Source organism: Choloepus didactylus, chromosome 6, assembly GCF_015220235.1.
Source record: "Choloepus didactylus isolate mChoDid1 chromosome 6, mChoDid1.pri, whole genome shotgun sequence".
Lineage (NCBI taxonomy): Eukaryota > Metazoa > Chordata > Mammalia > Pilosa > Megalonychidae > Choloepus > Choloepus didactylus.
The window spans coordinates 107,731,858-107,754,681 of record NC_051312.1 but is presented as its reverse complement, the minus strand read 5'-3'; the positions used below and the strand labels follow the sequence as shown (position 1 = coordinate 107,754,681).

General features: G+C 39.3%; 1 pseudogene; it reads left to right on the top strand.

The window, feature by feature from the left end:
• Positions 1-7,174: 7,174 nt before the first annotated feature.
• Positions 7,175-21,206, top strand: LOC119537256 (annotated as a pseudogene).
• Positions 21,207-22,824: the final 1,618 nt, after the last annotated feature.

The window sequence follows — 22,824 nt, the reverse complement described above, 5'->3', positions numbered from 1 at the left end:
CAGAGCTCCACCTGGCTAGCATCTCCCAAGGACCCACCTGACCAAGACCTACCAATCACTCAGGATTCGTTTAAGTCCACCTGTCTATAAAGTCTTTCCTAATCCCCTAAGGCCAGACTGACCGCTCCTCTCCCTAATGCACTGCATTACACAAGTCTAACTTTGTCTATCAGACTGGGAATACTTGAGGGCTGGAGTCACGGATCAATTTGTACTTGTGTATTTAGAGTCTAGTTCCATGCAGGCCTGCCAAGTTACAGATATTTTATAAATGCTTGTTAACTTAAAGGATCTCTCAATCGTGGAGCACCACTCCTGCATGCCAAGTGCCTCAATGACTTTGTCTTTATGATGATATGTGGATTTTTTTTTCACCATCAGATTAAATCCTATCTCCTGAGTCTCCTTCATTTCCAGAGCTGTTATCTTTTGAAAAACTAATAATTTAGAAAGATTTGTATTAATAAGAATGCCATTTAAAACTGGTTGACTGTCTTGGGTTATAGCTAGTTTGATTATACAGCTAAAAGTGATACTGTGAAATCTTGTGGCTTGCTGGGAAAACCTGTAAGGCGAATAGTTGATTATGAAATCAAGTCTGCCACAATTGGAACAGAGCTTGTGTCAGCAGAGTTTCTTTAATGAGAAGGTAATTTTAACTGAAATGTCTGCATTTTGTTTATTCAAGGTCTAATTGCGCAACTGTTTCTTCATGCTTCATTCAGTCACATTAAACCCTTACTGTAAAACATCTTATCCAAGCACAGCATTTTATATTTCATGATTTCCACATGATAGGAAAATAGCATTGTTTCATCATTCCTATTTGAGGGATAAGAAAACTGAGGCTGATATTAAAATGAATATACGCCAAAGGAAAGCTGATGAGCCAAAATAACGCTTGCTTGGAATTAATTAGGGGAAAGGCCAGTGTAAATTAAAAAAGTCTGAATATGTAGTACAGAAATACACTATTATTATTTCACTTGATGTAAAATTTCATAGATAGTGCTTCCTGGACATGTTCTAGATTGGGTATGATCTGAATAATCAAAAAGAAGGACTTAAAACTAATTTAGTTTTATGCAACATTTATCCTGTGAGAGCAGTCACTAAAATCATAGAGCATGCAGAAGGCTAAACTGCTGAAATTTTTCCCCATATCATGGAACTTTTGAATAGAGGAGTGATACTTGAGTAATAAGTATAGCAGATATAGCATAGTAATGGGAGAGTATTATGATGGTGTTGGCCAGGGACCAAGGATCACGTGATTTCAGCCTTGGTTCAGCTTTGCTTCCTTGCTGTGAAGTCCTCGAGGGAGGGAGGTCCATGCACAAAGAAGGCAATGCAGGGCACAGTAAGTTATGCTAGACCATAAGGAGGCTGCCTTTTCCGAGGCTGTTTAGGATTAAATAGCCATGAGAAAAAACAATGCAAGATGTTCTGCCTACTTTCCCCAAGCCCAAACCAGTTTCCTTTCTTCTCTTTGGGAGGTGGAGACAAGCCATCTAAACAGATTAGCCAGCTACTGGGAGAGGTGCTAAAGGCAGAGCAAGAGAGATGGCTTCACCAGTGTTGGAGGCTGAGCTGGCCTGAGCTCCCACCCCTGCACACCCTGACTTTGTGCTGGCATTCAGGAGAATGAGCTTCTTGTTGATGGTAGTAGGGAGAGGGGAAGGAAGATGGAGAGGGAGAGGAGAGAATTAGAAGAGCAAACCCTGGGTGTGCTTCTCACTCGGATCAATTGGAAAAAACAGAGAAGAGAAACAGCTCAAAGTAGTCTGCCAAGCGACTCCATTCAATGTTCTTCAACATGATCTAGCCACAATGGGTCGGTAGTGAAGGTAAGGGCACATAGAATACCCCCTCTCACCCCACCCCGAGATGACCACCAGAACCATTTACACGCCTTATCTCATCTGGAATGTTGTGGGTACTATGATTAGTCCCATTTTATTGAAGAATAAACCGAGCCTCAAAGGGTTCAGGAATTTGCCCAATTCTCAGAGTTAGTAAACCCTGGAGATTCTAACGCAAGTCTGACTCCAAAGTTTACGTTCGTAAGTGCTATGCTTTACTACCTGAAAGATGCAAGAAAGAACAAATCAATCCATCTACAATTTGGGTTTATTACTTGTTGCAGCGAGGGTGAAACACACCATAGGGAACTGCGGGGTATCTCAGTAAGATGGGGCTAGAAACGACTTATTGTAGGATTTTGGTGTGTATTAGGTGATTTCACAGAGGGTTTAAAGAAGGGGGTCTTCCCTTCAGATTGAAGGATGCAAGGATGTGGGGTTAATTCTATGATTGCATATCTTTATGAATCTTCTCTAGAAGGAGGGAAGACAAGACTGAAGCTAAAGCTGTAATCAGTAAAGAAGCAGCGTTTACTGGTGTTAGCCTGGATAGTGGAATGTTTGTTCATCTTTGTTGCTTGGACAATGTTCCTGTTTGGTTTGTGGTGAGACATGATTTTTGGCGTGTTCTTATCTTTGTCTTGACACAACATGGTTATGAAGTGACCTTGTCTGATGCTGATGTTCTGTGAAGTCGCTCAAGGTGAGAACCCCATGTCTTAGCTGTGAGTGCCAGGCCAGCTCCTCAATGTCGGGGCTGTTTTTCTCATTTGTGTCAGGCACACATGGGATGAGGGACAAAGTAGAGGGTGTGGGGTCAGACAGATCTGGGCAGCAATTCCAGTGCCATCAATTATTCATTGTGTGACCTCCAGCAAACCAGACACCTAATAAATACTTGTTGAATCAATAAATCAAGCTATCTTGTTCCCCAGTCTAAGGATAATTAATTGCTACTTCTTGGGGTTGATGTAAGAATAAATGAAATAATTAAATGGTCAGCTGCATAGAAAAATATAAGACTCTTAAAGGGCTGAAATAACTTCTTGGCTGATAAATTCTTACTGAATTTTAAAGAGGAGCTAGTGTTTTTTTTTTTTTGGTTATCTGTAACTTTTGAGATAGTCATCAAAAGGAACAGATGTTGTTTTGCTGTGTATTGTTAGGAGCCACCATCAGGAATGAGACTGGGCATTCCTATTTGGCTTGTGACAACTCTGATATTCTTATGTTAATTTACAAATGGTTGCTTTTAAAGTGCTTGAATGCACTTAGTTCCTTCAAGAAATATCAAAATTCTTCCCTATTATTTTGTGCACATGATTATTTTGTCTGCTTGACTCTTTTATTTACGAAGTACAGAGATACCGATTCCAACATGAATAATAACACTTTCAAAATAAGTAAAGAATTAGTGAATTTTGCTCTCTCTGTAAATACAAATCTACCAAGCAGTCACTTGCAAAAAAATAAACAAACAGAAAACATGATTCCCAGATGAAACACAGACCCTCTGAGTTGCTTGGGAGGTCAGAGGAGATGTAAAGCAAATCTTCTCGTGTATGAAGCCTCAGTGTAGTACTCAGGCAAGTGGTAAGTCAACTTCTGCTTACTTTAAACCCTTTCAGTAAGACTTGTTTCCATTTTAAAATTGCTAGCTTATCTACAGTGTTTAAATTATGACCGAATCTGTAGAGATTTGGCAGAATGTCTCAAAAATATTTACAGCCTCATCACGGCTTACCTAGGTAATTCAATTCAGGAGTCTAAGCATGTATGCTATATATTAAATTCTACATCATCTTTCCCCCTCTTTTTCATTTCTAGGGCATTACCCTACTTTCCTTTCCACCCACTACACATGATCCCAACAAATTACCTCATATTTTCCTTGCCTCATTCTCACTGACCAGACTGAGAATATATTTTGGGTTTAAGAAGAATTTGCTTTTAACCAAAATATTCTATGTTTTCATTTGCCTTACTTCTTTTGTCTCTTGTAAAGACCTATTTTATCTTCATTTTTTCTTATCTTCTGTTCCATAAGACACCTCCTTTTTCACAGCTGAGCTCTGAGAACACACAGAAATATTAACACATTTTATTTGGATCCAACTGGTGACAACGCCAACAGAATTCAACCTAAGGTGCTAATCTGTTCTTCTCTCCTTTTTAAAATCAGTGTCATCATTCATCTGTGTCACCCAAGGTGGGAGAACCACCTTTGAGTGCACATTTAGTCTGCAGACTTGATAAGAGAACTTTATAACTGGCAACCCCGAATCCCATATTTTATTCATGATTTTGTTACTCCTAGTCATTATTTCAGTAACCTTCCATTCAAGGCATCCATTAATGTATATGATGAGTCTATCTGCTAATGGCTCTAACAATTGATTGGCATGGCTGGAGGCAGTCTGTGGCAAGCAATGTTAGGCTGTTCTTAGTTGGAGATGCAATCGTATGTGCAGACTAATTCAAAGGGACTTAAACATTTGGTGGAAGGTGCTCAGGCAAATTACATTTCTAAAATGTGAATTGCAAGGGTCAGAATTAAGCTACTTTAAACACTGTAGTTCATAACCTTACTTTTGTACCATTTTAGATGAACAGATACGAATTAGTTTTATTCATATAACTGGAATGTTCTTACATATAAAACATTGAACCATAATCACTGGACTGCAAGACCTATGTTAGACCCAGGTATGCCAGTAATTATCTGCATGACCTTAATTAATTTAATTAACTTCTTTGGGTCTTTGTTTCCAGATGTTGGTTTACATCCTTTCAGAACAGACACTCCATAAGTCTTGTTGAGTGAATTTGTTAAAATTTAAAATCCCCTGTGCAGCCAAAATTCTATTTGGCAGTGATCCAAACTTTTAAAATCCTTCTTATCTGTGCTTACTATTTCTATTCTTATTCTCTTTGTCTAGAACATCATCATCCCTCTCCAAGATTATGCCAATTGTTGATTAATTGGTTTCCTATTTTTGATGTTGCCCCTCTGCTAGTGTCTTCCACAAAACATGTTGAGAGTTATCCTTTTGAAACACACATTTGATCATTCACTCTAAGGCTTAAGATTTCTGTATTGCTCTTTTTATTAAGAGCAGATTCTTTCCATGGCTAAGAACTGGCTCCAGTTTACTTTTTCAGCTTCATTTCCTCTTTAAGCGCTATGAACTTCTTGGGTTTTTTAGAAGGTGGTTTTTCCCTTCTGGATGTTTGCATACACCATTCCTTCTGCTTGAAACACTGTTTTTCCCTCACTGACAAGCCTGCCCTTCCTACTTGTCTTAGTTTGCCAGCTGCTGTGACAAATACCACACAAGGGTTTGGCTTAAACAACAAGCATTTATTGTCTCATAGTTTAGGAGCCAGAAGTCCAAAATCAAGGCATCAGCCAGGCTCTGCTTTCTCTTAGGGGTCCGTGGCCTTCCAGTGCCAACTTGCAGCAAAGTTTTGGGTTCCTTGGCTTGCAGCTCTGCCTCCCGTCATGTGGCAATCTTTCTCTCCTTTGCCTGCTCTCCTGCTTTCTTCTGATTTTTGACTTCTGGCTCCTGTGTTTGTCAGACTTATGGCTTCTAGTTTCTTCTCTTTACAAGGCCTCCAGTAATATGGGTTACGACTCACCCTGATTCAGTTGGGCAACACCTTAAGTAAAAATAACATCTTCCAATGGTCTTGTTTACACATGGGTTCACACTCTGTGGAACACGGATAAAAATTAAGAACATATCTTTCGTTGGGGTACATAATTCACCCCACCACACTATTCGTCCTTCATATCATACTTGTAAATTATTTCTTAAGAATCCTTTGTGGACATACTTAGTTTGGATATTCCCAAGCCACTCTGCTCCTCACCCATTTCAGCAGGTTTTACATTGTATTATCATGGCCTGTTTCTTTGTCTGTAACTGCTGAGGGGCAGAAACTACATCTGCCTTGACCACTGTTGAATCATCAGTCCCCAGCAAATTGCCTGGCACATTATACATATTAAATAAATGTTAAATGGATTAATAAATGCAGTAAATGAATGAATGCCATTAGGGTCTTTTACTCTTTTTTTTTTTAATTTTTAACATTTTTTTAATTGAAGAATATAACATATATACATAAAAGTGATAGCTTTCCAAGTGCAATTTAACAAGTAGAGAGCAAATTTCAAAGAATATTATGCATTACAATTCCACAGTTTCAGTTATTTCCTTATTATGAAATATGACATATATATGAAAAGGTAATGTCTTTCAAAGTATGATTTAAAAAGTAGATATATAGGAAATTTCCAAAGTTATTATGAGTTATAGTACCATAGTTTCAGTTATTTCCTTATTGTGAAATCTAACTTATATACAAAGAGGTATAGCTTTCAAATTACAACTTAAGTAGCTATAGAACAAATTTCCTTTTACTCTTTTTCTATAGGAACATGCAGGCAAGTTTGTTCCTATGTACTGTTTTCAATTTTGTACCCTTATGTGATGTAAAATATGTTTTATACCTAGAGAGAAACAGGTAATGTGCTCACTATAGAGCATAAATAAAAATACGTTTTATCACTCAATAGGGAGAAAGGGAGAAAAGAGAAATATGTAAGTATTAAGAGATGGCAACCAAGGAAAGATTTCTCTCTTACTAATTACCATTTGGGTACGCTAGGCTAAAAATGGTATGTCCTTGATTATCCTCAAATACCTTAAATTGTATTAATAGGCTCTCTGGAATGCCAAAAGTAAAACATTATGTACTTCTGGGAAAAAACAGTCACTTTCTAATACTGAACTAACTGTGAGACATTAGCATCTGTAGAGAAAGACATTTAGAAAAAAAAAAATAGAGCAGAGATTAAATGAAAACTTAATTTTCTTTTGTTGAGTATGTTCAGAGAAGAAACTCAAAACACCATGGTTTCAGCTGGCATTTCCAGATTGTTTAGTAGGTTCATTGGCTGGTACAGCAATCCATATGGGATGGGCATGGATTGATGCCTAAATTATATTTCAGTATCATAAACTGTTTTTTTTCATAGATGTTTCTAGAATGGTTGGTTCTCTGGATTAGCATTTTTGAAGGTAGAGTCAAAAGCAATGGCAGATGAGTTGGATGTGGGAGTGAGGGAAAGAAATCAGTCGAGAATGCCTCTAAGTCTTGGCCTGAGCCCCTGGACAGATGGCATTGCCATCAACCGAGAGAAGGCTGAAGATGAAATAGATTTGTGGAGGTCAGAAATGCAGACACATTAAGTTTGACACTTCTTTAATTAGACACTTGCAGGTGGAGATCTTGACAGGCGGGGGATGGATGAGTCAGGACTTCGGAAAGAAGTCTGTGCTGGAGGTGCACTTTTGAGACTCACTGGCCTGCAAGTGGTATTTAAAGCTATGAGACTAGACAAGTTCAGCGAGGGACAGAGTACAGGTAGAGGAGGGAAGAGAAGCAAGGACTGAGCTGCGGGGCACTGCAGTGTTAAAGGCCTTGGAGGAGGAGGAGGCACAGGCAAAGGACACTGAGAAGGAGAGGCCAGTGAGAGAAGTGGAGCCCCAGGAGAGAGTGGCAGCAGTGGGAGTGGAGAAGCCAAGTGAAGAAAGTGTATCAAGGAGGAGAAAGTAATCAGCTCTGCTAAACACTGCTGGTAGATCCATAAGATAAGGGCTGACAATTAAGCATTAGGTTTATGGAAGGCGATCATTGATGACTTGGCGGAGAGCAGCAGCCTGAGTGGAGTGAGCCTAAGAGAGTTAGGGAGGAGAGGAATTGGAGCCTACGAGTACAGACAACTCTCTATAATCCATACATCATAAATTTAAACGAACTCTTGACCCAGTTCTGAATGACTCGTCTGGATTTTTACATTTTACAAATTCCATGGAACCAGACTAACATTTTCCTTCAAATGAAGAAAGAACGCTAGTAACGAAAGAACAATGTACCTGAGCAGCAATGGAGAATAATGATTGCTAGGGCTACTTTCTGCAAGCTTGCTGCTTACAGGGCTCTTATTTTAAATGGATCTTGTCACGAACATAGGAGCAGAAAAAGTATTAACTATCTTCCCAAAAAGTATGTCTCTCACTTTCCCTAGTCTATTTCCACTGAAATCTGGTAATAACTGCTTTATTCCATGCCCTTTCAGCTCTTCGAGTAGCTGATGAATTAAAGAAAAGGCTCCTCTCTGCTTTTTCGTTAGGACAATAAGGACTGTTACAGGAATGAAAAAACATCGAATTTTCATTAGCGATATGTAGCAATTCTGAAATAGACACATATTTTTATTAGCCAGCTTTGTGTACCATGATCACAAAGTTGAAAGATTCGTTTTAATCCAGGGCCAGGACTTCATCCTTCGGCTATGTTCAGGTATCAGCCCCTATCTACTATAGCTCTAATTAGCTGCCCAGAGTGGACTGTCTGGAATCAGTGTGCACCCCTTATTTCCATTGTGCAGGGTGCTTGAAAGTAAATCACAGCTGTGTGTGCCCGTGTGCATGGTAAACATGGTTCTGCCCCATGTGTGTCCTGACTATCCTATTACTTCCATTCCGTGCTAGAATGGGGATTAGTTCTCTTGCTCAGGCAAGGCAGTCGTTTCTCCCAGCTTTGAGAGTGTTTTCCTTCCTGGCTCTGCTGGGCTCTGCTTCTGGATTTCTTAGCTCCTGACTGTTCCATGCTTTAGCTCTGAGAGATCTCCTTGGAACTGCAACTTCAGCAGCCTCTGAACCCTCAGTAGCTCCCCAGCCCAGAAGATCCTTGATCCTAGTTTTCCTTAAAGAACTCCTAGGAAAATGAGTTTTGCCCTGATCAGATTTGGGTTTTGTTACAATCAATGGGCTACAGGGATTGTATGACAAACCCTCCTTTGCTTCCTTCTGACCTGGATTACCAGCTTATTTATTTTGTTAAAATTTTTTTTCAGCTTATATTATTTTCCAGCACCATATCCCTCCTATATCACTAAGTAGTTATAGGGATTCCTGCAAATATATCAGCCTGTACAACTGACAGTGACATCCTGCCTGGATCTTCTTCTCAAACTTCTCATCCTCTCATCAATCCATTACACCACTGCAATAAAACGGTTTACCCTTTCTCAAGAAAAGCATCTATGCAAGTAAATAGAATTATTAAGTCCTTTTCCTTCCCCCAGGTCACTCCTATTCTAATTAAAGCCCAGACAAATTAAAGATACCTCTATCGTGGCCCTCACTATCAAGGTCTTTGTGTCAAAGTCTCTTTTCTCATGGAGTTCACAATAAAAAGAGCACCCAAATACATCTATGTCAGAAATAGTATGTTAAGGGCTATGATAGTTTGGGCATAGAAAATGCTAAGGGACCACAGAGGAGGTGACAACCTGCTGTCAGACATTCAAACTGGATGTTAAAGCAAAAGCAAGAGTTTACCAGGAGGAAAAGAGGCACGGGGGGACACATCTGACCATAAGACCAGCAACCACCATGAACAAAGTCTTGGGGGTGGAGATGAGAGTATGGTTATGCTTCAGCAAGAAAAATGTTCAGTGTGGCTGGAATATAGTGTGTATAGGGTGAATGTGTTAGGAATGAGACTCCTGGTCTTGCGAGATTAATACTGAGCAAGACTCATCTCTCGTTGAGATTTGCACTGCTACTTCATAAAATTGTATCATTTCTCTCCAATGAACTTTTTAGCCATTTGTTTAGCAAGACAACATTTTTGACCATCAGTCATTAAAGACAGCAGAGTTCATACAAAGTACGGAGCAGGCAGGATGAGGGGACACCATGCCTGCGACCTGAGAGGCAAGACCCTACTTGGCACATTCGGTAAGGATGGCACCCTTTCTTTAACAATGGTAGCTGACACCTGGAACTCTATCTTGCTATTAGCGTCCTCCTTACAGTGTTGCTTCGTGTCTCTGTGATTATTACTACATGTATATTTGAAACAGGGAGGGTGCCAGATAACCTCTTCTTAACATCCTTAACTTAGTAAACCAATGGAAAAAACTCCTGATCCTGTGGGGTGGCTCTGAGCTGCCAGCTCTTCATGCAGGGGTCTACCTTCAGCTCTTGATTGGTGAGCTTCCTCATGGCAGAACTGAATGTTTCTCAAATCTGGCTCTGTCCCTTGCACTCAAATAGCACATTTCCTCAGTAGTCAGGGAGCAAGTGGGAATATAGTTCCAAGGCTATGAAATTTTTGATTCAATTTCCTTTTTATCTCCTAGGGCAGAATTGCAAAACTTTTGCTCTCTTTTCCAATTTAACTTGTGGTCTCTTACCCTGACATCTAATCTTCATTTACTAAAACTTGCATTTTTTGGTTGTTAAATTACATTTTAGAAGTATCTGTCAAAAAGTAGTAATAAATAAGCAAAGATTCTCCTTTGCCTATATTTCCAGAGTATAACTTATTAAAGTATTCATTAGCTTTCTGGGGAATGAGTCAATCAATGTGATTCACTTGGAGTGTAACTTTTACCTCTAGTTTAAAATTCATCCCATAATTAGGTCATGGTTTCCTATGTTGATATTTACTTCACAGTAATTCTGATAACTGATGGATAAATTGAATTTTCATGGGTCTGAAACAGATGCTATAAGCTAGCTCCCCCTTCAATGTGGAAATTTTAGTCATGCAAATTTAGAGGAGACCCTCTCTTGTTGTCCATTCCTACATTTCAGGGGTATAGCTGATTTAACAATTGACTCATTGAACCACAAACATTCTTTAATTAGAAATGGCCACCAAATAGACATTTCAAAAAAGATTCAAGCCAAGAGGATGATGTAAACTGCTTTTCAAAATAGTTTTCCATAAGCAAAGGATGAAAATGACTGTGCTTTTCATTATCCTGTACTCTTTTTTATGAAATTTAGGTATGCCAAAAATTATTTTGCTCTTTCTCTTGATTAATGTCAGAGCATACTGTGTGTATTTTTGGTTTAATGACTGAAATTTGGGGGGGGGGGAACAGATGCACACATCATGAGGACTTAAAATAACATTACCATGAGATCTATTATAACATACAAAACACCTAGAATTTACAGTAATTACACACAAACTTATAAATAATGGAAGAGACTTAATCAGGTTGACCTTGCTCAATCATAAATAACAAGGCTGCCTTAAACTTGTTCTAATTGCCCCCTCATTATACAGAAACTTTTCTAATCCTTTCCTGTCATGGGAACCTATGTAACAAGCTACAGTGCTCCTTTGGGTTCTTGGGTTCCTTTTTCAGAAATTCTTCTTCAGTTCTACAGTTTTCCCTTGTGCTTCCCCACTTCCTGTTCTTTATTTACCTTCCACTGCAATCTATACCTTATTGATACAAACGATTCTTCAAACATCCCTCACAGGAGCTCTGTGGGTCTTAGAAGTGCCTACCCTTGCAGAGATTTAGTCAACAGTCCACTCCTCTAAAGAAGTGGAACACACAGAAGTGCAACATTTCAGTACTGAAATTACCACCGATGTGTAGGCAGTGATGTGAGCGTTTCCCTCCCAATGTCGTTAAATGACACATTTTGAGTAACAGGATATATATAACCTGCTGTGAGGATGATATGTACTCTACAAAACAAAAAAACCCAGTGCAAACTCCGTGTTATAGGGCTATGACTTAATATAAAAAGCTTAGTAAGATTCTATTGTATTACTTATAGAGTAAGAAGAATAAACTTATGAAGAAAGAAGAAAATGAAAAAACTGTGTGTAGAACAAGGGTATTCCCAATGTCTCTAGACAAACAACTAGAAGCTATGACCAGATGATGCCTGATGGAGAAAAAAAAAATTCTCCTAAAATTGGTGCAAATAACACACTAGGCATATTTCTATTTTTTCTATTTTATATCTTTTCCTTAAAATGATTATATAACTTTTAGAATAATACAATAACTTTAAAAAAACTAGGATATAAACTGTGATGACACTCCCATGATGGTTTGCATGTAGAACACACCCATATACACAGACTAGTGTGAATTGGGTTACATTTCATGTATATTTGACTCCAAAATTATAGACCTTAAAAGTAAGGAACTATTTGCTCAAGTCCCAACCTATGCTCTGAAGGAGGAGTAACTAACAACTAATTACCAAACTACCATTTGTCTGCTGTACACAGCACACTGGGGGGGGGGGGGGGGTAATGGTAAAGAAAGCAATAGCACAAGTATCATAAAAGATTGCTGTTCAGGTGTTAATGGTTAGTATTTTTCATCCATGTGGCTTGGGCATGAATAAATAATGGACACAGATATATTGTGACTTTCTTGTGAGACTGCCATTCTTAATGGAAATAAATTGATAAATGCCTGGAAGAGAGGATGCAGAATGAGTACTGTGAGCTTGGTACCCATTAGTTTTATTTGTTGTTCCTATTTGCTTGTAAGGTTTGTCCTAGAAGGATTCCCTGGGTTTATTACTAGCCACTGAACAAATACTTCTGGTTAACAGCAAAATTCATCAATAAGCAGATGGAAAACAAATCAGCTTAGCAATAAAGTTGAAAAATAATCACAGCCTTGTAGGGGAAACCTGCAAGGTGACTTTTTAGTAAGAATGATAGCAAAATTGCTGGGATGTGACTCGAATTTACACTGCAAATGACTGTCATGGGACTGCACATAGAATGCCAAATGACAGTGGTATGATTGCTGTGCAAAAGCATATTTGTGCTTTCCAGTTACAGACAAGAATGCCAAGAGATTTCTGAGAGTAGAACCTCAGAGTACTTCGTCATGCGCTATTTCCGGGTGGAAGGAGTATTCTTGTCCTTCATGGACTGACAAGTATAAACAGAGAGCAAACTTCATCTTATTCCCATAGGGCTTCCTGAGCACTTGATGAAGATGATGAAAATAGTAGCTAAATTTTGCAAGCTTTCTATGTGCCAGGCATTGTGTTAGGTTCTTTAAATATGTTATCTTGTTTACTGACCACAAATTCCCAAGCACTTTTTGGAAATTACTGAGTTGTCTTTTTGTCTAGGGACTGAGTTCCTGTTATGGTCTCATGATTTAATTTTATTATTTGATGAACAGGCCTGAGCTTCTGGATCTCCTTCTTGGTCCTTATGTTTCACATGGGTTCCCTGTCCTGTACTTAATACTCTCAAGCTATCTATAATAATAATGATCGGAGAACACTTACTATGTGCCTGACACTAATCTCATCTGTATCTGTTATATGTCATTATCTATCTATCTATCTATCTATCTATCTATCTATCTATCTATCTATCTATCTACCTATCTATCTATCAATGCCCTTCAGCCAAAGACCATAGAGAAACCTGTAGTTTATAATTCTAAGTTGAGTTTATAAGTCATTGCTGCAGAGGAGAACACACACCATGAAACCGTGGGAACTCTCAGTAAAAAGACGTTAGAAAGAATCTGTTATAGGATTTAGGCTTTGACTGGGTGAGTTGAGGGAAGGCCTAAGGAATTAAGGGTTTACTCGAGATCTGGTGCTGTCAAAAGCTGGGACAATTTTATGATCCAGGGTCTTAATAGATATTTTCTATGGAGAGGGGAGACTGGAAAGAGGATAAAGCTGTGAAGAAACAGGCAGTCAACTCATTTTAGTCAAAAGACAGTGGTGTTTGGTATTTTGTGGGTCACACAGTGACCTTGTTTTTGTCTGTGCTTAGACAAAATTATAAAGTAGCTTTGCTTTGTCTCACTTTATCATGGCCTCAGAGCATCCTTGTTAGAAGTTGGTATTCTGTGAGTTTTCTTTAATGCCCAACAGAAGGATCACATGGGCGAGCTGTGAGTGTCAGGCCAACTCCTAGATGGCAAGGGCTGCTTTTTTCTTTTTCTTTTTTATATCTGTCTATCTAGCTATCTAGCTATGTAGCTATCTAGCTATCTATCTACCTACCTATCTATTATTTCTCTATTTATTATCTATTTACTTTACCTATTGCCATTTAATTCTCATTTAACCTGGTGGGATAAGTATTATAAATATCCAATTTTACAGATTATGATATGGAGGCACAGAGAAGTAACTTGTCCAAAATCTTATAGCTAGCAAATGAAGGAGCTGAGATTCAAACCTAGGTGGTCTGACTCCAGAATCCATGCCATTTATCCTTCCACTACGCTGATGGATAATGACCCACCCTATTAAATAACCCAGTCTTCTATCACAGATCGCACAGACATTTGAATTACCTGCATTGTTGCCTCTGTGAAGGAGTTGTAGGACCTGGAGCTAGCTGGGAGAGGGTGCTGCCAAAGGGGCCCGAAGGGCAGAGACTTTTTGCAAAGGAGAAGCTTAAGGGAATCAAGATTGCACCTGGAGGCCAGTCACCTACTCCACTCTCTCTTGGACCTGAATGGGCTGAACAGCCTACAGAGGGGAAGGAAAGCAGATCCAGAGAGGTTGGTGTGCCGCCTGTGCTTCCTAGAGTCCTGAGAGGAGAGGAGGGTCCGAGAACAGGAAGAGAGAGAAAGTGAAGACAGTGTGGAAGACTGGGGCGGGGAGGGGAAAGGTAGGGGGTAGCTGGGAGGAGAAGGAGAAGTAGGCCCTGCTATGTGCCTGGTTCCCCTAGGGCCGTGGGAAGAGGAGAGCACCCGGAAGGCAGAAGCAGGGAAGAAAAGAAATAGTCAGAAGAGCCCAGCAGGAATGACCTCCTCCCTGTTGCTAGTTTGGCCAGTGAAGGTGTTGGCCCAACAGAAGCATCTTGCTGTGATCCTACACAGGGCTCTGCCTTCTAGAAATCTGGGCCTGGCTACATACTTAGGTGGAGAGAAGCCAAGATGAGGTGGAGAATGGAGAGGAGCCCCAGGGCCTGCTGGAGGCTAACCGTGGGAGGGACTGTAGTAGCAGTGTCGCTTTCAGGATGTCTGCCTCAGCCTTAAGCTACAAAACAAAGCAAAGTAAAAAAACCCTTCTTTTAATATTCTGTCTATCAAATTAGATAAAATGGAAAGTCAAAACAGGGAGAAACAACCAGGATCCTAATTAAGTAGAAGTGAGTGACCTAGAGCACAGGTTGCTAACTGTGGATTTGTTTTATTTTATTTCCCTTCTTTCTTTCCTTCCTTGATCATGTGTTTTTTTTTTTTTTTTTTTGAGTCTGCTGTGTTTCAGGCCCCATGCCAGCCATGGGGACAGAATGATTAATGAGACAGTCAGGATCTCTGCCGGTTGCAAAGTGGGCCCCAGACACTAGGTCACACTACTGATGCAAAGACAAGGAGCCTTAGAATCTTAAATGTGTGTGTTAGATTTCCACCCAACAGGCTGTTGCATGGTAGCCAGCTTATCAACTTGGAAGAAAAGTAAATTGAATTTTGAGTCCCCGTTTTTCCACACTGGGTCATTTATGCTCCTTTGCTTCTTCAGGAAGCAGACAAAAGCCTGGTGTCATAACGAGGTAGATTGTGCTAGCATGTTCTCATCTTTCTCTAGCTTTGCTTTCTGCCTCCTTTTGATGGTTTAGGAGCTGAAATCTCAGTTGGGTAGGTGCTTGATCTGGTGCCTAGAGGAGTGAAGTTGCTCAATAAATGAAAATAGGATATTGTCCAAGCAAAGCGACCTCTGATCCCTGGTGAATAGCACTTCCTAAGTGCTGTATCAGTGTTCACTATCTTCTTCCTTTTGAACTTTCCCCAAGGGAGGATGGATTGGCTGACAGATCTCAACCTTTCCCACCTGGATTGAGTCTTCTAAATGGCCATATAGAGAAATTCCTCCAAGCCTCTAGAAATGGTCAGTAAGTCCAGTCACAAAAGAGTATTCAGGGATTTTGTTTCTCATTCTATAGAAAGTTGGGAGAAAAATCTGTCTGATAGTATCACTCTTTTAGCTTTAATTTCTCATTAGAGGAATATTTCAAAAAGTCTGAAGAAAGCTTTCAATAGCCTGACAACTTGTGAATACAAGCTATTGTGCTGCTAAAGTGTCTGTTCATGTCCAAAAACATGAGGTATGGGTTCATTTGTGCTGTTGATCCACTTTAGATAACTTTTCATTGTCTCTAAGAAACCTTTCAACACAGACATTTACCTTTCCACTCTCAGCTGAGTTGCAGACTAGTTAGGTTTAAAGAGTAGCTCATTTTCTGATTTAAAAAAAAAAAAAAAAAGAGTCATCTGGTTTAGTTTTAATTTGGTATCCTGTCCAAATTGACAGTTACCTTTGGACTGGTATACGGGAAATGCTGAAAGACACCACCTCCTGGAGTTGGACTGTAAGGCTTCTGAGAAACAAACAAACAAACAAAAAACTACATCCCCAGCAAAACAAAACAATTAAAAACAAAAGCAAAAACAAAAAGCCACCACCACCACCACCACCACAAAAAGAAATGGGGAATGAAAACAAAAACAAATACTAATTTAAAATTAAAAAAATAAGCAAGTTAAAAACTTCTTTGAAAGGTAATTTTCACCCTTCTGTCTCAGGAAAACAATCTCAGTAAAACCTCATGAGATCTATACTGCTAATTTACTTGTGCTTTAAAATATGGGGATCAGGACATCTCATAACAGTTAAGATGGCATCTGAAAAGTGTGTTGACAAAGTCAGGACAGCAAAATTGTGGAAAGTCAGCCTTTTATTAGCCATTCATGAAAGTAACATCTGTGGCTCTTTGGAGTTAGCAAAGGGAAGAACTTCTGGATTTGTTTTTATTAGATTTTAATGGGCAGTCATCTTTTGATGAGAGTGAGAGAGGTTGAAAATGAGATACTAGTGAATTGAATTGTCATAGGATACCACAGGGGACAGTGTGGCATTGTTTTCCCTGTCAATTCTTATATCATCTGTTTGAAATTCCAAGTACTCTGGCTTCAGAGGTAATTATATCTGTTATAAATGATCTAAGCAGAATATGGACCCAGCTCATGAATAGGATACTGGGGGATATGAGTCTAAAGAGAGTCTCACCAAGGGTTTACTTGTTTCCAAATATCAAAATGGCACCTACCATTCTCATTGATTTCTTTTGAACTATTTAATTACTCATGTGTGTGATCTCTACCTTTCATTATGAGATGTTAAGCTCTTTGAGGGCTTGGTAACAGCTCTGTCTGCAAATCTTAACATGGTGCCTTGCACACAGTAGGTGATCTTCAGCGATTTATCAAAAAACAAGAATAAATGAATATATGACTGGAGGAAAGCATGGATTTAGAAGAGTTTTAGTCTTTGAGTTCCTCATTTAAATGCAGATGGAGAAATATCTTAAGCAGATATGAGCAAACTTTTTCAGCTGACCTAAATGAGATACTGCAGGGAAGTTCCTGGCAGCACAGCAGATGCTCCACAAGGAACAGAGCATACCTTGCTGGTGGCTGTTTAAAGTCTGAAGAGAGTAAGGTCTTGGAGGATAAGGCTGATAACAGGCCATGAGTGTCAGAAGGGCAGAGCGGGCTCCTACAAAGGAAGTGGGAAAGTACCAAAAACACACTGTACTAAACCCATGGTTTCCTTTACACTGTGCCTGAAGACCTGACAAAGGTAGGTCAAGGATCCTGTCAATAAACTACCTTTGTCAGTTTCCACCAAGTGATGCCAAAGTTTCTTGGATAGTAATAATGTTTATGTTTCCATTTCTGGCAAGTCTAAATACCATCAAGGTATGCTGTTTCATGGGGACTGAGGAAGCGCTGGGATTTGTGCAGCACAATGATGACTAACTACTCACAGATTCTCTCCTATGGTAATCATCCAATGGAAAAATAAATATAAACAATAGTCTTTTTCACAAGACTTATAATTGACTGAGCTGATGCCTTTTTTAGCACTACAAGTTTGGTATAGCCTTGCATTTTTTTTGTGGGGTTTTGTTTGCAAGCAACAGAAACCCATTCTGGATGACTTAAGCAGAGATTATTTACTGCAGGTGTATGAGCTAGCTCTCAGAATTGAAAGGACATTTGAGGAACCAAAGTAGGAAAGGATTGGAAAGGGGAGCTCTTGGGAAATCCAGGTAGCAAGAGGTAATCACAGCCTCATTAAGTAGCAATCCAGGAATGAGTCACATCTAACCATTTTAAAAATTCTTCTGTCATTACACTCAATCACTTACTTAACCACCTCTCCCCTAGAAGGAAATGATATCTTTATTTATGGTCCATCAACACTGCACAGAGATCAAGAGGCAATTCTACCAAAAGTATATGGGGTTCTCTTTCTGGAGACAAGGAGAAAGCATGCTATGCAGTCCCAAACAAAACAAAACAAAACAACAAAAATAAAAATCAAGTGTCCAGATACCGTGAAACTTTAAATTATCCCCCATTCACCAGGAGGACACTGAATTAGATCCAAGAATTAGATGCAAAAGGTATCTAAATGGGTGGTAAATCTACCATTGAAATCACCATTTATCTATCTGAAATGTACCCCTATGTTAATCTTGGGTCATACTGCAACCCTCCAGGCTATTAGAGTTAAAAAAGATAAACTTGTTTCTCATTTCAGACCAGTCATTTAGTCTTTACTTATGTTTGACTGTCCTGTTTCAGGTTTATAACTAGATTTATCAAAAAGAGGTGATGACTCAAGTGTATATTAGGAAGTTGAAACTGGAATTTAGCCTGGTGGCATCAGGTTGATCTCTCTCTTTCTCTCTCATTCTCCCACGAGTAGTTTCTATAGGGAAGTAAATATGATCTTTCAAAGATTTTTTCCCTGTCATTGCTCTGCTGCTCCCTGGCTCCATACTTGAAATATCATTGGGTGACAGTACAGCTTTGCAGCCCCTTGCAAAGCCTATTGAATTGTTGACAATATTAATATTTTTCCCAGCCCATTCATGCTTATTAGCAGAATCATACTAATAGCTAACAAGAGCATAGCATATTTTCACAGATGTTTTCTCAGTTAATTCTCATCAATAATCTGGGAAGAAAGGTATTCATTATTCCCATTTTACTAATAAGGAAAAGAAGGCTTAACCAAAATCTTAGAACAAGTCAATTAGGTGACAAAGCTAGGTCGTCTAACTCCAAATTCTAATGGAATTGTTGATGTCGGGACCATGGTTTTGTGTGTGAGTTTTTTTTAACCTTTTTTTTTTAAAAAAAATTCCAATCTCATTTAAGCACAACGCTGAATATAAAGATGTTACACTTAAAAAAGTAAGGGTGTAGAAAAGGATTTCTCCTCTTCCAGGGTTTATTTCTCTCTGATTCACTTTTTTTCCTACATTCTTCTCATCTCTCCCACCTTTTGTCAAGTTCTCTCTCATCTCCAGCTTATTTTTACCTTCAGTTGAGTATTTTAAGTACTGGAGGGCAAAATGACATCTGTATTTGTGTAGCACCTTGTCATTTATAGAGAATACTTGCATATATCAACTCATCTGATTTCATCTGATTGTCTTAACACCTGTGTGAAGTAGTTGTTATTCTTCTCCTGTGCCCAGGTGAGGAAATAGAGATGCAGAGAGGTACTATTTTAACCTCACGTAGCTAGGGAGGCCTGGAACAAGTTGTAGAACTGAGATTTGAATCCAGATTTTTTTAGACTGAACAGTCTATTCTTTTGCTATTACTCACATAGTTTCTCACCAGCCCGTCAAAATGCAAGAGATGATAGGCTGGAGACTGCTGTCCTTGCAGGCTCATTCACCTGCTTCCCCACTGTCTTCTAGTTTGGCTATTTTCTCAGTGGGAAATTATTAAATTGAATGGCAGCAATACTGAATGGAAGAAAAATAATTTTTTCATGCCCCCAAACCAAAAATATTATTGCTTTAATGTTTACTAAAATGTAAGGTTTTTCTTAGCCTCATATTATTTTGGAACAATGCTTTATGCCATGAGCATGTACAATCTAAATTTTTTATAGTACTTGATGATTCAGAGTTGCTTTACTGAAAGCTTTCTGTAAATGGAATGCCTGTCTTGAGAATAAATTTGTTCTCCAATACTTGGAATAGTCAAACGGTGGAGCGCTATCCACTTAGTGATGATTGAGAAGGGAGTCAGGTTTCCTGTCATGAGTTAGATTTGATTAGATCAAGGTTTCTTCCAACTTTAGCTTTACTGGGATTATCTTTGACCAATTACATATAGATTAGAAAAAAATTGATATGGAGAATGAGTATGTTGTAGCCCGTGAAAAAGACCTTTTCCTAATTATTTAATTTGGTTATTGGTAACCTATATGCAATGGATATATATAGCATAAGGATGAGAATTTTAGAGTGAAATGGACATGGCTCTAGTCATTTTGCTAACTCCTGAACCTGGTAAATACTTAACCTCTCTCCGCCTCAGTTTTTCATCTGTAACTTGGGAACAATAATAATATCTCCTTTATGGTTGTTGCCTAAGTTAGAGATAATTCCTGACAAAGTCTGGGACATGGCATGAATTAGGTGCTTGATACATGGGCACTGTAATTTTAAATAATGAATAAATAAAGACATAGGAACCATATAGTTTATGAGCCTGGATTTTGTCAAGCATGAATTCTTTCATAAAGCTTTCATTTCCTAAAACCAAATTCCTTTTAATCTTCCTTCTGGGCACACAGGACAGGCTTTGTGGGTGTGCAACCTGCGCAGACGCATTGGGTCCTGTGCTCGGTAGGGCCCCGTAGTTGGTTTGATGCCCTGCTACACTGTCTTAAAATTCTTAATGATTTTTTCTTTGACTTTTTGTCTTGAAAGTGAAGTCCAGTGGGACAATGGAGCATTTGCATGAGCAGAGCAGATACATGCACTATGCATGTCTACTGTCCCTTGCCACCTTGTCTAAATATGGTGTTCGCAATGCCCCAAAAGCACAGAATTCTGGCAGACCCATGATATGTGAGAGTTTAGCAAGACTTAAAGTGAGTACAAGGTAAGTGTTACATCTATGACTGAGGAAGCAAGGGCTTTGCACCCCTGGCCAGCTAGGGAATTCAGCAGTACCAGGCCCTCACAATGCCTGAGCTCACCGAACAGATGTTACGCTGCAAAATCATGATGTCCACTTGTGTCCCCTGCCATGGCTACTACATGATGGTGGCTGCCATCTTCTGAGGCCAAATGTCCATGAAGGAGGTGGATGAGCAGATAGTACAGAAGCTACTTTGTGGAAATGGATCATTAAGAACATCAAGATGGCCATAAGTGACATCCTGCCGTGAAGCCTCAAGATGTCTGCTATCTTCATTGGCAACAATATGCTGTCCAAACATATTTCAGAGCTGTTCACAGCTATGTCCATGCACAAGCCTTCCTGCACTGGTACACTGGTGAGGGCATAGACGAGATAGAGTTCACCGAGGTGGATAGCAACCTGGTGTCTGAGCACCAGCCGTACCAGATGCCATGGTGGACAAAAGGGAGTTCAAGGAGGAAGAGGGTGAGAATGAGGCTTAAGATCTCTGAATAAATTGTGCATCCTTCCTGAACTTCTACTGTTGTTCTCTATTTTTACTCAGTTTTGCCTCTGTCAGAAGTTCACATGGCTGATGTCATCATGTGGGCTGAAATTTACAGCATTGTCTGCTAAGATATCTATACTAATAAAAAAGCATATATCAAAAGATAAAATTCATGGGCCCGATGCATTGGTAAAGTAGTTTAGGGCATTTTGGGAGATCTTCTTCAAGATAAAGGATAAGTTATTGTGCCTGCAACTTCAACCACTAAGAATGAGACATATAGCTTTTTAGCAGTTTTGAATTTTGGAAACAGCATATATCACACTTGAAAAACTGTTCCAGTATATTTATAAAGCGACTCAGAGAGTTTCTAGTTTTGAATTAGACCCAGAGAAAGAGATGGCTTTACAACAGAGTCAGGCAACTGGCTCTTGACTTTTAGGCATATGACCTAAAGGTATCTATCTTAGATGAGAAGGCTGAGTGGAATCTCTGGCAAGTGCTGATTAGAAAGTCATAGCACAGGCTGCTGAGGTTTTAGAGCAAGGTCATGCCATCTGCATCAAGAACTAATCACTGTTAAAAGGAAGCTCCTGCTGTGCTACTGGGTCTTAATAGAGACTAAGTGCCTGACCCTGGGGCATTAAGAGACTATGTAACTGGAGCTGCCCATCATGCGTATTGTCAGACCTACCTAGTCATAAGTTTGGGAAGGCAGAATACTGATCCATTATATGATGGAAGTGGTGTATTAGGGATCAGGCCTGAGCAGGTCTGGAGGGTCCAAATAAAAAGATAGCCCAGAATACCAAATTACCTTCACCTGTTGTACTTGCGCCTCTCCCTCAGCTCACACCAACAGCCCGGTGATGGTTTACCTATGGCCTGATTGAAAAGTCAAAACCCTGGGCCTTTTGTGTCAGCCATGTGGGCAAACACTCATGCTGTCTGCTGTGCCTTAAACAATAAAATTCTTTGTCTCTGATCCAAGAATTTCATGTCTTCTGCTAGTATCCTTGAAATAATAAAATGGGTAAAATCAAATAGCAGTCTTAACAATATATATATGTAACATGTATGTGTAATGTGTATTTATGTACTTGTGGATGTATGTGTTGTGGGTATATATACATACACACAGACTGATAAACAGACATGGTTATCTTGGAGTGATGATGTTATTGTGATAATTCCTTTTGTTTTATATTTATTCTCATATTTCTACAATTAACATATATTATTTGTAATCAGGAATAAAGCAATAAATATTGTCTAAAACTTAAGGAAAACAAATGAACCTGGGCTTGGTTCATGTGTAGGTTACCTTGATTTGTTAGTGTAGGCAGGAAATAGAATGTTCTGCACCAGAGCCTCACTCAGAGGTGAAGAAGATGGTGAAGGGAAATCCTCCTGGTGGGTAGAGCTTTGAAGAGTTACCTGGTCTAGAGTATCTGTGGAGGGAGAGATGGTCAGAGATAAATAAAATGATATACAGATTCCTGGCAGTGGAAAATGGTTTGACTTTTTGGTCAGAAGCGTGGAAGGAGCAATATTGGAATATAAGAATAAAGGTGTTCTAGGAAAGGAGGATATGGATGGACCTGTGGAAGTGG